We start from the raw sequence: 13860 nt of genomic DNA, 5'->3' as shown, positions 1-13860 counted from the left end.
CAGGAATCTTGATAACAAATTCTTGTTTTGACTAGTAAAGGATAGGTTATTAAATTCATCGTTGTAGTATCTAAAGCTTGCTCCAAAATGGGGTAATTTTTCATCTAAGGACCACTTTGAAGTACACTCTGCATGTTTTTTTTGAAGCATCCCTTAACAACAGAAAGTTACAGCTGGGATGATGTTTCACTGCTTTTTAAATAGATCCTCTATGCAAAACCTGAGGGCTGTAGTTGAGCTGAGCCCTGTTTTGCTTGGAACTTTTTTGCCCCCACAATTTCCCACAAAGTGAAGGTGGAGAAATTACTAACTTTTACTAAGAAAGATAATAGGTCTAATGGGCTCTTGTATATTATGGATTGATCAGTATACTCAAGCTGTAAAATTTTTGTATGAAAAATTAACAAGCACAGAACCTGTAGTCTGGACTCTGGAGGATACCGAACGGTTCCAAGACTTAAAGGCTCGATTGACGAAAACCCCAGTTTTGAGTCTGCCTAATTGAAGAAAACCATTTGATCTGTTTGTTAATGTTAATGAATGGATAGCATATGGAGTGATAACCCAAGGCTGGGGGGGAAGCAGGAAGCTGGTGGCTTATCTGTCAAAATTATTGGATGTGGTTGCAAGAGGGTGGCCAGCCTCTATTCAAGCTGTGGCAGCCACAGCTACCTTATTAGAAGACACTCCAAATCCTACATTAAATGGAAGGATTTCAGTACACACATCCCATTATTTGAGGACAGTGTTAAGCCAAAAACTCCTCAGTGGCTAACACACAGCTGAATCCTGAGGTATGAAATAACCCTGATGAATGTCAAGAATCTAGAGACTGTCACCTCACAAGGTTGAAACCCTGCTCAATTCTTAACCGGGGAACCAAAAATGGAAAATTTAGATCATAATTGTATAGAGCTAATTGAGATGCAAACAAATGTAAGAGAAGAGCTAGAAGAAGACCCCTTACCATATGGAAGGATCCAGTATATAGATGGATCCTCCCAAACAGTAATGGGAAAATGGGCATCAGGATACGCCATTATTGAAGCAGAGGAAAACAAAGAAAAAGGGAAATTACCCTCAAATTGCTCTGCACAAACTGCGAGGTATATGCCCTAAAGAGAGGTTTTGATTTATTAGATGATATAGGGACAATCTACATGGATTCTCAATATGCCTTTGGGATAGCTCATACCTTTGGAAAAATCTGGCCAGAGAGGGCATACCTTAACTCAAAGGGGAAAAATCAGGCACATGAAAGTCTGATAGGGAAGCACTTGAATCCCTCAGAGGACCAAAAGAAATTGCCACAGTCCATATTAAAGGCTACTAAAAAGGGGATACCCCTGAAATCCAAGGAAACAAATTAGCAGACCAGGCAGCCAAAAAAGCAGCCTTTGAAATGCTGGACTCAGTCATAGTCCTAAGGGTAAAAAAAGACCAGGGGAAAATAAAGGAAGAGGGGGTTCCAGTTTTCAAGGACAAGGAGCTAAAAGAAATAGAGCAAATGGGAGCAGTAAAAACAGGGGATGGAAAGTGCTGGACCCCAGATGGATGATAAATATTCAACTGAATAATAACCAGGAAAGTGATGGAAGAGATATACCAATTAACTCACTGGGGAACACAATGAATATATGATCATTTCCTGAAATATTGCATGGGGACAGGAATATATGAAATGGCCAGATCCATCACAGGAGAATGTCTAACCTGCCAAAAAGTCAACAAAAAGGTAATGTGAAAAACAACTCCAGGAGGGAGGAAATTAGCCATAAGACCTTTCCAGAATATTCAGGTTGATTTTACTGAATTAACTCCAGCCCCAGGGTATAAACACCTATTGGTCATACTTAACCACCTAACCCACTGGGCTGAAGTGTTCCCCACAAGAAACTCAAACTGTGACAAAAGTTCTCTTGGAAGAAATTCTTCTGAGATATGGGCTAGTAAATCTTATTGATTTGGACTGTGGCCCCCACTTTACATCCAGTGTTCTGCAACAAGTCATCAGGGCCCTGGGAATAAAGTGGGAGTTACACACCCCTTGGCACTCTCAGAGTTCTGGGAAGGGCGAGAGGGTGAATCAAACCTTAAAGCATATCTTAACAAAATTGGTCTTAGAAACCCAATAGAACTGGGTCAAATGTTTACATCTAGCCCTATTACAAATAAGAACAAGAGCCAGAACAGATCTAGGGGTCTCTCCTTATGAAATGCTGCTTGGGCTGCCTTTCTTGCTTACCCTGTACAGTACCAGGGAACATCTAGAAGGGGGCATGACAATGCAAAAATACTTAGAAACAGTAACAGCAACCCTGGAAGAACTAAGGGAAAAGGGACACCTTCCCCAAACTTCCCCACTGAACTGTAAAATATGTAGTATTAACCCAGGAGACCGGGTATTGATTAAATCATGGAAAACCTCTCCACTCACTGCTCGCTTTGAGGGCCCCTTCCAGGTGCTGCTTACAACAAACACCGCAGGAAGAACAAAGGAGCGGGGGTGGACACATGCAAGTCCAGTGAAGGGTCCAGTACAACCCCCAAATGAGGCAAGCAAATGGACTATAGGCAGCAGAGACAATAAAGACTTGAAATTGGTCCTGAGGAAAACAGCAAAAGAAGGGCAACCCTGAACACAACCCCCCACGGGAAGCATCTACATTGTTATCCTTAAATCCTTAAAGCTTGTTAATGTTTGTTATAGTACAAGGTCAAGTTTTGTTCAGCTAAGAATGACAATCAAAATAAGATCTCAGTTTCTGGTACTGTTCCATAGAGCACTCTCCTTGCAACCCTAATTGGGACCAAATTGAAGAAAGGGAGTCGGTACAATAAAGGTCATGGCAGAATGTCTCCAGAAGAAGGGAAAACCAGAAGTGGGAGGCAAGACTGGATTGGGAACTACCTCCAGGAAATACTCTCTGGGCACCGAGAAAACCCCTGTGGTTCGAGAGGTGAGGAGGCCAGCCCGTACCAGACTCCCACTCGTAGCAATGCTACTACTCACCCACTTTGGAGGAAGTGGAGGAAACACTTGTGAGAAGTGTTACTATCCCTTGTATAGAGGAGATACAGTACGTGTACTCATCAGAGTACACACAGACATGAATCCCAAATGCATCGATCACTCCCAGTTAACAACCTGTAAAGAAGAAAATAAACTATATGGTCTGGCTAAAAATATTGCAAACCCAAGCCAGAGGATGTCAGGAGAGTGCCCTGTGAAAGAAAGATGGGTATGCTTTGAACAAGGAAGTGAAACCACAAGGAAAGTGATACATTCAAAGAGAAAGAAGTGCAATTGAAAAGACAAAGGGATAGAGAGGGACAAATATACAGAAAGAATCTTTTTTATCAATATGGTACAAAAGAATTTAATTTGACTCATTGTTGAGTGTGCAGGGGGACACACTTAAGTGAAATTTGGCCATGGGACAGTATCAGTTTAGGTCCCCTAGACATTTTTAAATGGATTACATCAAGAAAAAGCACAGTGGTACCCAAAAGAAGGGAAGGTGAGTGGAAGCTTAAATCAACAACAACAGGGGAAGAGTTCAATAACATTAAAAAGTGTGTGCTGGATTGGCACGGCTAACAAATCAGCCATGGCATTGCCTTCTGCTAAAAAATCTGGAAGAGAAGAATGTGAGCGAATGTGCATTACAAAGTAAAGTTCTTGTTGAATGGAAAGAAGTAGGATTAACTTTTTAAGCAAACCGTATAACTGATCATCAGAAACTTCTTTCAGCAGAGATCCTTCTGCTCTTTCCACCACACCTGCAACCACCACCACCACACCTGTAAATTGAATCCGTTACTAAATTAAAAGGAAATGTGAATTTTGAAAAGACCCGTACAACTGCTGCTAACTCTGTAATCTGTGCAGAACCATCTACTTCCTCGGTATCTGATTCCCATTTTTTTGTCTCTGAATTTTGCCAAGCAATCACAGACCTTTTAGACTTCCCAGAACCGTCTGTAAAAAATGTGATTGCCTCGAGGGGTGCATTATTTCTTAAAGGCTTATGAATTAATTTTAAAGATGAACTTAATAGCTCATGTTTGGGACAATTGACTGAAATTTTTCCTGCAAAATTTTCCAAAGCAAATTGCATGACTTCTGAATTTTGAATTAACCATTCTAAATAGATGGATGTGACAGGCAGAAAGATTTCTGCAAAATCTTTTCCTGCAAGGGAAAGCATTCGAGATCTAGCCTTGATAATCAATTGTGAAATAATTTCAGGGCAAGTTGTTATAGTTTTACCCAATTGACGAGACAGGAAAAACCACTCTAAGATTATCAGATGGTCCTTCTTCTCTAGATCCCACTGGAATATCAAACCATGAAGCTGTGGACTGTCTCCTAAAACTGCAAACAAAAAAGACAGGTTAGGATTATATCGATGAGCCTGACGTGACTGGATGGCTCTCATCACTTTGTCCAAAGCATTTTGAGCTTCTTTGTTGAATTCTCGCGGTGAGTTTAAGGCTGTGTCTCCTCTCAACAAGTCTGCCAGAGGAGCCAAGTCCTGATTTGAAAGGCCTAGTAGTGGATGAAGCCAGTTCAGAGTCCCCACGAGCTGCTGCACTTCATTCAATGTCTTTGGATTTGTCCTTACCTGGAGTGGCTGCGGGGTTACCGTTTGTTCTGTCATCCTGTATCCTAAATATTTCCAGGGAGGAAGTGTCTGTATTTTTTCCTTTGCTACAGCGAGTCCTGCTTTCTCCTCTGCTGAGATGACCTGATCTGTTGTCTCTTGCATTGATGCTTGGTCCTTGGCTGCTACTAAAATATCTTCCATGTAATGTAATATGAGAGAATTTGGATATTGTGCACGAACTGAGGAAAGTATTTTTGCAACATACCACTGGCATATACTCGGGGAATTTCTCATTCCTTCTGGTAGAGAAAGCCAATGATATCTTTTCAAGGGTGCTTGCTGATTTATGGATGGGATGGAAAATGCAAATCTTGGTGCATCATCTGGATGCAAAGGAATATTGAAAAAACAGTCTTTTAAATCAATAACAGACAACTTCCAATCTTTTGGAATCATAACAGGAGAGGGTAAACCTGGTTGTAAAGAACCCATTTCTTGAATCACTTCATTAACTTTTCTGAGATCCTGTAACAACCTCCATTTCCCACTGTTTGGCTTTTTGATTACAAAAACTGGAGTGTTCCAGGGACTAGTAGTTGGAGTTAAGTGACCTTTGGTTAACTGTTCCTGCACTAACTGCTCTGAAGCAGCAAGTTTCTCTTCAGGTAAGGGCCACTGGCTGACCCAAATGGGTGTGTTAGATGTCCATGTAAGTTTTAAAGTGTTATGTCCATCAACAGCTTTTGTTAAAATCCAGTTTCTAACCTGAGATGCCATTGTGATAAAATGTCCCGTCCCCAAAGAACTATATCAGCTCCTACAATGAATGGTCTTGTGGTGGCAACACGACCTTCAGGCCCCTCAAATGTGACTGCGTGCGAGCTTCGAGAGCTCTCACAGTGACCACCAATACCTGCCAGCTGATCCAGCGTAGGCACGACGGTCCAGTCCTATGGCCATTTCGATCTCGATATCAGAGTGACGTCTGCTCCGGTATCTATCAGGCCAGTGAGGGTGATGGCTTGCCCGAGGTGCTTCAGGACACAGGTGAGATGAGGCCGCCCGCGGCTGATGAGCCTGGTCCAGGCCATGGCAGCTGTGCTGTTCTGGGACTCTGGTAGGAGGAAATCTTGTGCTATGGTCAGTCCTTTGGGTAAAAAACATGGAGGGTCTGGACACAAAGCTAAGACTGTAATTTCCTGTGAACAGGTGACAGATAGCACAGTTGGAATGACATAAAAACCTTCTGCATGGGATCTGCTCACTCCCACTATTAAGAACTGACGTGGTTGTGGTTCAGGTCCCAGCTGTCCTGTAGACACTGTGTGAGCAATAGCATTGGTCAGCACCACTGGCTGGGCTGTAGACAGCTCCAGTCTGGTACCTGGGGACATTGTGGTCGGCAGTCCTGCAAGGATGTGTTGCAGTTCTGAACTTGGTGGCCTGTGGTGGTCTCTGGCCTCTGGCGCAGTGGTTCCTGTGTCATGGCAGCCACTGCCCCGTGCTGGGCTGCACGTTTCCCGGCAGATGGCACGAAAAACCCTGTGCTGGGTAAAGGCTGTTAGTATTGTGACAGAAACCTCTGCATCCACTGTTTCTTGGCAATGGCCTTCTGCGGGTCCTAGGACATCCCCTTTTAAAATGACCTCTCTGACCACACGAATAGCACGAGTCCCTTGGAATTTGTTGGTTCTCAATTGCACCTTTGAATGCTATTAAAGCTTCTGCTAGGGATTGTGTTTGCCTTTCTACTGCTTTTTCCTGCTGCTTTAGGGTGTTTTCTTGAGCTGTTGTGATGGCACTGGCCAATACTTCTGCCTGCATGGCTGCTGCATGCTCAGGGGTGCCCAGGCGGTTGCAAGCATCTACTAGCTGTGTCAGGGTGGGCTCAGGATCCTGTGGTAATGTACGTAATGCCTTTTTACAGGTTGGGTTTGCATTAGAAATTGCAAGCCGTTTTAATAACTCTTGTCTGGCTCGGTCTATTGGAATCTGCTTTTCTAATGCCATTTTTAAACGGTCCAAAAACTTAATATAAGGCTCATCTATGCCCTGTTTTATTTCTGTGAAATCTAGTTCTGGCTTGTTGCCATCAGGGACCTGTAACAAAGCTGTTTTTGCTGCTTCTTTGACATCCTGCAATACTTGTCTACTAAGAGTTCGGGCTTGTATTTGAGGATCTGTATGAGCTCCTTCACCTGAGAGCTGATCTATAGTCAAATTTGCAGTAGCTGGAGTTCCTGCATAACCTCTTAAAAGGTCGTTTAACAAACGTTTCCATGCTAGTTCCCACAAAGAAAATTCTGTTGGAGATAGCAGGGATGTGCAAAGCTGTTTTAGATCATGTGGAGTGAATATGTTTGCTGTGAAGGTGGCCTGTAATAGGCTTCTGAAACAGGCAGAATCTCTACCATACAGACGAGAGGCTTTGCAAATCTCTTTTAACTCAGCAAAGTTGATTTGTTGCCATGTTCCCCTGGGTCCCGGACCTGCAGTGTACTTTACAGGAAAAACCTTCAATTTCGATGCAATTTCCCACTCTCCTTCCTGAACTGCATCCTTTCTTATCCTCTGCCAGGTATCTGTGACTCCCTGTGTGTTAAACTCTTCCTTAGATTGTTTGAAATTACATTGTGGAGCATAGGAATAATTTGTTTTTTGTTCCGGTAAGTTATCGGACATGGGCGCCGCCATTTTGGACAGGGTCAGTTCCGGCGCACCACTTCCGGTTCCCACGCTCGGCAGAGAGGGGGTGTGCTGTCCCGGGCTGTGGGCGGGGAGCAGGGGCAGGGACACCGACCGGGCACCGCCTACAAAAGGGGCGCGTCCCTGCTCCGATGGACAGGAGCTCAGGGAGCAGCCACCCAGGGACTCCTGGGAGTCTGAGGAGCCACGCCCACGAAGGGCAGAGCTGGGCTCGGGGCTATAATGGCGATTGCCACGTGCTGTATTGTTCTCAGACTGGATTCTATCGGCTCGGCTTTTTTCAGTTTTACTGTCAAAATTCACCGATTTTGAACGCCAAAGCAAGGTTTTGAGAGGAGATATAGAGGACTTTGCTCTGGTAGGGTTTTTGGAAGACGGGTTTTGCAGACAAGCCTGGCCAGGGCTGGTCTGCTCCCCCCTGTCTCGGGATGGGGGCGGTGAGGCAGGCGGGGGGGCAGCTGGCCTGGGTGCCTCCCGGCCTCTCCACCGGGGTTTCTCGGCTGGGATAAAGGAAGGTTTTTGGGTCCCCTCAGAACTTCGCTTTCTCCTGTCTTCTCTGTCCTGCCTGCATTCTGCCCTCTCCCTGGTCTTTGCTTGCTTTTCATTTTCCATTATTACAAATTTCAACACCGTCCTGAATATTGGACGCAGCTTTAAGTTGGACTTCTTGTTCTTTTCTGTGTTATATAATTTCAGTCCAACTGAATCCCAGAAGTCTGGATCGAGTTTCTGAGACATGTCTGAGTTTGGGAACTCCTTTAAGACCCATTTTACAAGCTTTTTAAGCTGTTTTTTGTCAAACTGAATATCTTGGATTTCCAACTTATAATTAAAATACGAAAAAATTCCTGCTCAGCTACTGACAACTGATTCCCCATGGTGAAACTCACCGAGTCTTCTGGTCGTCCTTCTTGGTATAGACTTTTTCCCGGGTCCTGGGTGCAACAGTTTCAGCTTAGCCGATTCACAGTATCCTCTGAGGGTGTGTGCCGTTTGCTCCCGTCCCGTCTGAATTATAGCCTCTTCTTCACCGGTATGAGGCTTCGATTTGAGATCTCCTCTAAACCTCAAATCTCTTCTTCTGAGTTTTCTTTTTTAACGCGACAAAAACTCAGGTGCAGGCCTGCTTCCCCAAAAACGCAAATACCAAGGAAAATTGTCCTATTTTGATTGAGGTAATCAAAAATTCCTAGACCATCTTCCTCAATATGAGAAATTCTGTCCAGGCGCCACGTATTAAGTTTTGTTTTGTCGGGCCAGGGTTTTATGAGCCTTTAAAAGAGAACTTAATACCCAAAGAATAGCCTGGCTATTACCTTTGGAGGCAAATAATGAGCAGGATGGCTTCTGCTGCAGTGTTGTAAACAAAACTGTTTAATAAAAGGAAAAACAATAAACAGAAAATCCGATCCAGGTACAGAGGTCTGCTCCTGGTAAAACACCTTCACAAAAGCCTCGTCATTCTTTTGTCTTCTCTTTTTCTACCTGATGGCCCAGGCGGGATCTTTTGGCTCTCATCCAATTAGGTGACCCCAAGGTTTTAGTGAAGTCTCTGGGGTCCTATAAGGTGGCTTTTCACCTGATCGCTGGGAGAAACTTCTGGGCCTACTTCCTTTTTTTGGGGGACAAAGGCTAGTTTGTCCCTCTCTCATTGGGGGCATCCCCCTACACTCCTTCAGGACCCGAGTGCCCTGAGCCTGCTCGGGATAATTCCCCTGGGCTGTGCCGGTCCAATCCAGGCTGTGCCCGCACTGCCAAGCAGCAGAGAGGGCAGCTCAAGCCTCAGCAGGGCTCAGGCCCAGAGGCACAGCAATTACCTCCTGTGCCTGTGCCTGGCATGGCCTCCCTTCCTTCAGCAGAGGCTGGCACGGAACCACTGCTTCCTCCGGGAAATACTTCCTTCTGCACAGGCTCTCCTTTCATTTCTGGAGAAGGGAAAAGAGATAGCTGGATCAGATGGAAACATTCCTGACTGGGAATGGAGAAGGTGAGGCATCACTTGTGAAAGGAATGGATGAGGATCAGAAAACAACCAGGATTTTGGGACAACCCAGGGCTGCTTCCATCCCCAAACAGCCCCAACATCTGATCTGCCTGGACAGAAGGAATTTGCAGGGGATCTGAGGGTGGGCATGGACTGTGGTGCAACTGGGGCTGTCTGTCAGCTGATGCCAAATGCCTTCCTGCAGAGGCTGGGCAGAAGCTACAGCCAGGCCAGGCTGGGAAACAGCCCTGCAGGGCGTGAAAGCAGCAGCGGGGCAGCGAGGCTGCCATGGATCCCTTCCTGCTGTGCCGGGCACGGCGTGTCCAGATGTGCAGCCAAAGCCCCCGGCTGCTGAGTCCCAGGGGAAGCATGAGCTAAATGCACCCACCTTGTCTTCTCTGCAGACATTCCTTCAGCATTTGCCACATGATTTCTAATGAGTCCCGGAATTTCTTGCCTGCCATGACTTTGGTCTCTACTGTCCGAGGACCTTAAGAGAAAGTAGTTCAATTTCCCAGGAATGGATCCCACAAAAGCAGGGCTCAGCCTGAGGGGTCAGCAGGGACACACTACTCACCCCTGCCATGGGAGCTGGCCTTTTGTGCAGCATCCAAGGTAGGAGTTGGTGAGGTCGTCCCTGCAGACACGCCTGTAACACAACAGCCACAGAAGCTTCTGTCACCTGGTTCTTACCAGACAGTCAAACATTACGCCTTGGTGGGACAGTGAGAACATACCTGCAGAATGCTCAGAGGGCTTCACAACTTCAGAGCGCCAGGCTAATGGAGAATCCTTCCCAGCATCCCAGTCTGGAAGCAAACCAAGATGAGAACTGTTTCCATTGTGTGCCAGGGCTGGCTCTGGCCCTGGGCTGGCGGCAGGGCTCCCGCTCGGGGCTGCTCCTGTGCCTTGGGCCTCTGGGCACTCAGGGCCAGCTCCGCAGCAGCTGCAGCGCCAGGGACGTTGCTGCACCAGTCCCGTTTCCCCGGGGCTCTGAACCAGCTCCAGAGGCCTGGAAGCCGAGGCACCTCCAGCTTTGGCTGCTGCCGGGCCAGGCAAGGGCAGGCCCTGGGGGAAGAGCTGCTGCCACACAGCCCCGGCCAGGGCTGAGCCCGGCACAGCAAGTACCTGCTGTGCCTGTGCCCGTGTCTGGCTTTGCCTTCCTTCCTGCAGCAGGGGCTGGCACCGAAGATGGAGTGCTTCCTTCAAGAAATGCCACCTTCCACTGAAGCACTATGTCCATCTCTTGACAAAGGAAGGGAGACAGCTACATCAGATGGAGCTGTTCCCCACTTGGGTGGTGGCATCAGAGGGAATATTTGTGAAATTTATGGAGCAGGAAAATGGCCAGGTTACAGTGGCATGATGAGAGCACTTCCACCTCCAAACAGCCACCCTTTTCCTAATCTGCAGGGCTGGATATAGTGGGGGATCTCAGGGTGTGTTACAGTTTGGGCTGCCTGTCAGCTGATGCCCAATAACTTCCGGCAGAGGCTGGGCAGAAGCTGCAGCCAGGCCAGGCTGGGAAACAGCCCTGCAGGGCGTGAATGCAGCAGCGGGGCAGCGAGGCTGCCATGGATCCCTTCCTGCTGTGCCGGGCACGACGTGTCCAGATGTGCAGCCAAAGCCCCCGGCTGCTGAGTCCCAGGGGAAGCATGAGGGAAATGCACCCACCTTGTCTTTTCTGCAGACGTTCCTTCAGCATTTGCCACACGATTTCTAATGGGTCCTGGAATTTCTTGCCTGCCATGTCTTTGGTCTCTCCTGTGGGTGGACCTTTAGAGAAAGTAGTTCCATTTCCCAGGAATGGATCCCACAAAAGCAGGGCTCAGCCTTTGGGGTCAGCAGGGACACACTACTCACCCCTGCCATGGGAGCTGGGCTTTTGTGCAGCATCCAAGGTAGGAGTTGGTGGAGTTGTCCCTTCAGACACAGCTGTAAAACAAGAGACACAGAAACTTCTGTCACCTGGCCCTGAGCAGTCAGTCAAACATTACGCCTTGATGGGACAGTGAGAACATACCTGCAGAATGCTCAGAGGGCTTCACAACTTCAGAGCGCCAGGCTAATGGAGAATCCTTTCCAGCATCCCAGTCTGGAAGCAAACCAAGATGAGAACTGTTTCCATTGTGTGCCAGGGCTGGCTCTGGCCCTGAGCTGGCGGCAGGGCTCCCGCTCGGGGCTGCTCCTGTGCCTTGGGCCTCTGGGCACTCAGGGCCAGCTCCGCAGCAGCTGCAGCGCCAGGGACCTTGCTGCACCAGTCCTGTTTCCCCGGGGCTCTGAAACAGCTCCAGAGGCCTGGAAGCCGAGGCACCTCCAGCTTTGGCTGCTGCCGGGCCGGGCAAGGGCAGGCCCTGGGGGAAGAGCTGCTGCCACACAGCCCCGGCCAGGGCTGAGCCCGGCACAGCAATTACCTGCTGTGCCTGTGCCCGTGTCTGGCTTTGCCTTCCTTCCTGCAGCAGGGGCTGGCACCGAAGATGGAGTGCTTCCTTCAAGAAATGCCACCTTCCACTGAAGCACTATGTCCATCTCTTGACAAAGGAAGGGAGACAGCTGCATCAGATGGGGCTGTTCCCCACTTGGGTGGTGGTATCAGAGGTAATATTTGTGAAATTTATGGAGCAGGAAAATGGTCAGGTTATGGTGGCATGATGAGAGCACTTCCACCTCCAAACAGCCACCCTTTTCCTAATCTGCAGGGCTGGATATAGTGGGGGATCTCAGGATGTGTTACAGTTAGGAATGCCTGTCAGTTGATGACAAATAACTTCCTACAGAGGCTGGGCTGTAGCTGCAGCCAGGCCAGGCTGGGAAACAGCCCTGCAGGGCGTGAAAGCAGCAGCGGGGCAGCGAGGCTGCCATGGATCCCTTCCTGCTGTGCCGGGCACGGCGTGTCCAGATGTGCAGCCAAAGCCCCTGGCTGCTGAGTCCCAGGGGAAGCATGAGGGAAATGCACCCACCTTGTCTTGTCTGCAGGAGATCCTTCAGCTCTTGCCTTATCTCTTTGGGTGATTGAAGGGATATCTTGTCTGTTCTGTCTTGGATCTTCCCTGTTGGAGTACCTTAGAGAAAAATATTTCCATTTCCCAGGAATGGACCCCACAAAAGCAAGGCTCAACCTTTGGGGTCAGCAGGGACACACTACTCACCCCTGAGATGGGAGCTGGGCTTGAGTGCAGCATCCAAGGTAGCAGCTGGAGAAGTCCTCCCTGTAGACACATCTGTAACACAACAGTCACAGAAGCTTCTGTCACCTGGTGCCTGCCCACTTGTCTACAATTCTTCCTTGGTGGCACACTGAGAACATACCTGCAGGAGGCTCCAAGGGCTTCAGAACTTTATTCATCCAAGCTGATGGAGAAGCCTTCCCAGCACCCTCATCTACAATGCAGCACAGATGAGAACATTTTCCAGTGTGTGCTGGGATCTCTTTCTGCCACAGGGAACTGGGCACTGCCAGGGAGTCGGGTAAGGCCATGGGAGCCAGATGTGAATAGACATGGCCAAAGCTGCCCAGGGGCCTGGGGAGCTCTGGGCTGGCTCCTGGTCACTCTCCACACTCTTTCCCTGCCCTCAGCAACATCCCTGGGAGGGCTGGCTGCAGCAGTGCAGGGACCTGGGACTCTCCCCCTCACACACAGAAGAAATCCTCCCTAAAGCATGGGGGAAAACTGCAGCAGGCAGTGCCACAGCTATCCATCCTGCCCTCCCTCTGTCCCTCCTGCCCTCCTTCTGTGGGGAAACCCCCCAGATCCCAAGGGCAAACAGCCAGGCCCTCTCAGGACACACTGGAGCCTTGCTCTCCCCCTCTGTCCTTTCCCCACCGTGGGCACCCCGTGCAGTCGCTGCCAGGTTTCAGGACATGTCTCCCATGGAGGGACCCCAGCAGGACTGCTCAGTGCCCTGAGCCTGCTCGGGATAATTCCCCTGGGCTGTGCTGCTCTAGTCCAGGCTGTGCCCGCACTGCCAAACAGCAGAGAGGGCAGCTCAAGCCTCAGCAGGGCTCAGGCCCAGAGGCACAGCAATTACCTCCTGTGCCTGTGCCTGGCATGGCCTCCCTTCCTTCAGCAGAGGCTGGCACGGAACCACTGCTTCCTCCGGGAAATACTTCCTTCTGCACAGGCTCTCCTTTCATTTCTGGAGAAGGGAAAAGAGATAGCTGGATCAGATGGAAACATTCCTGACTGGGAATGGAGAAGGTGAGGCATCACTTGTGAAAGGAATGGATGAGGATCAGAAAACAACCAGGATTTTGGGACAACCCAGGGCTGCTTCCATCCCCAAACAGCCCCAACATCTGATCTGCCTGGACAGAAGGAATTTGCAGGGGATCTGAGGGTGGGCATGGACTGTGGTGCAACTGGGGCTGTCTGTCAGCTGATGCCAAATGCCTTCCTGCAGAGGCTGGGCAGAAGCTACAGCCAGGCCAGGCTGGGAAACAGCCCTGCAGGGCGTGAAAGCAGCAGCGGGGCAGCGAGGCTGCCATGGATCCCTTCCTGCTGTGCCGGGCACGGCGTGTCCAGATGTGCAGCCAAAGCCCCCGGCTGCTGAGTCCCAGGG

The 13860-nt window shown here is 48.8% G+C and overlaps 2 long non-coding RNA genes across 2 annotated transcripts; both read right to left on the bottom strand.

Annotated features, from left to right (window-relative positions):
* Positions 1-10428: 10428 nt before the first annotated feature.
* Positions 10429-11243, bottom strand: LOC135307218 (uncharacterized). Its single transcript, XR_010367938.1, has 3 exons — positions 11164-11243; positions 10975-11076; positions 10429-10545 (listed from the first exon to the last, which is right to left on the bottom strand). It is a non-coding gene; the product is annotated as an uncharacterized LOC135307218 (long non-coding RNA).
* Positions 11244-12266: 1023 nt separating this feature from the next.
* On the bottom strand, positions 12267-12690 carry LOC135307539 (uncharacterized). The gene is made up of 3 exons (XR_010368275.1): positions 12610-12690; positions 12450-12521; positions 12267-12362 (listed from the first exon to the last, which is right to left on the bottom strand). It is a non-coding gene; the product is annotated as an uncharacterized LOC135307539 (long non-coding RNA).
* Between the last annotated feature and the right edge of the window lie 1170 nt (positions 12691-13860).

Source organism: Passer domesticus, chromosome 9 (genome assembly GCF_036417665.1).
Source record: "Passer domesticus isolate bPasDom1 chromosome 9, bPasDom1.hap1, whole genome shotgun sequence".
Lineage (NCBI taxonomy): Eukaryota > Metazoa > Chordata > Aves > Passeriformes > Passeridae > Passer > Passer domesticus.
This window is presented reverse-complemented; position numbering and strand designations above follow the sequence as displayed.